This window comes from Nelumbo lutea, chromosome 5 (genome assembly GCF_056320005.1).
Source record: "Nelumbo lutea isolate HS-2025 chromosome 5, American lotus-T2T, whole genome shotgun sequence".
NCBI lineage: Eukaryota > Viridiplantae > Streptophyta > Magnoliopsida > Proteales > Nelumbonaceae > Nelumbo > Nelumbo lutea.
Window position 1 is genome coordinate 72,560,273 of NC_142688.1, and position 1,397 is coordinate 72,561,669.

The 1,397-nt window shown below is 36.0% G+C and overlaps 1 non-coding gene across 1 annotated transcript; it reads right to left on the bottom strand.

Annotated features, from left to right (window-relative positions):
- Positions 1-454: 454 nt before the first annotated feature.
- LOC148852881 (small nucleolar RNA R71) lies at positions 455-561 on the bottom strand. Its single transcript, XR_016100153.1, has one exon. It is a non-coding gene; the product is annotated as a small nucleolar RNA R71 (small nucleolar RNA).
- Between the last annotated feature and the right edge of the window lie 836 nt (positions 562-1,397).

Genomic DNA, 1,397 nt, shown 5'->3' on the forward strand with positions numbered 1-1,397 from the left:
ATTAATACCCCTTGATCAAAAAATCAAAAGGACTTTGAAAAATCAAACAAAGCAGATAAAGAAAAAGATGGCTCAAGACCAAAATAATCCAAGAACATTGAGCTCCTATGCTATACCTACTTTTGATGGTACTATATCAAGCATTAGGAGGCCGAATGTGCAAGCAAACAATTTTGAGATCAAGCCTGCAATTATTTAGATGATCTAGATGAGTATATAACTTTTTGGCCCCAATGATGACCCTAACTCTCATATTGCTAATTTTCTTGAAATATGTAATACTTTTAAGCATAATGGAATTAGTGATGATGCCATTAGACTTAGGTTGTTTCCCTTCTCCTTAAGGGATAAAGCAAAAGATAGGCTTAATTCTCTTCCTACAAGTTCGATTACAACATGGGATGACTTGGCAAAAAAAAAATTATCTAAGTATTTTCCACTTGCTAAAATGACTAAATTAAGGAATGACATAACAACTTTGTTTCAATTTGACAATGAAACCTTATATGAGTCATGAGAGAGATTTAAGAAATTGTTTAGGAAGTGTCCTCACCATGGTCTACCTGTTTGGATGCAAGTGCAAACTTTTTATAGTGGCATTAATCAATCTAATCATTCAATGTTAAATGCAGCTGCAAGTGGTACCCTTATGAGGAAAACTCCCAAAGAAGCATATGAACTTTTGGAGGAGATGGCGGCCAATAGTTATCATTAAGGCAATGAGAGAACAAATAAAAAGGGAGTTAGAATTTATAATGTTGATTCTATCACTACTTTATCAGCTCAACTTGTTGCATTAAATAAGAAATTAGAAAATTTGGGGGTTTCTACTATGAATGTTCTGTTCATTTTCCTTTTTGTGAGCTCTGTGGGCAAGGGGGACACGCTAGTGTAGACTGTTAAGTAGGAAATCTATTTTCTTCTTCTTCCGAACAAGCTAATTTTGTTTCTTATGGTGGCAACAGGTCCAATTTCAATCCCTACTCCAACACTTACAATCCAAGATGGAGAAGCCGTCCAAATTTTTCTTGGAGTAATAACCAATAAAGAGCACCACCCGGCTTTCAACAGCAACACCAACAAAATCCACAAGAGAAGAAGCTATATTTGGAGGATATGATGGGAAAATTTATCAACAGTACGAAGGCAAGAATTCAAGGGTTGGAAACTCGAATTGGACAATTTGCTCAAGCAATTTCAGCAAAGCCACAAGGAGGATTACCTTATAATACCAAGAAGAATCCCAGGGAACAAGTAAAGGCCATCACCTTACGAAGTGGAAAAGAACTTAGAAAAGAAGAAAGAGATGATGAGCATGTAAAAGAGGAAGAAAACCGAAACCTTGAAGCCAAAGGAGGAGACAACGAGTCATCAATAGAGAAAAATGGAAGTTCTTC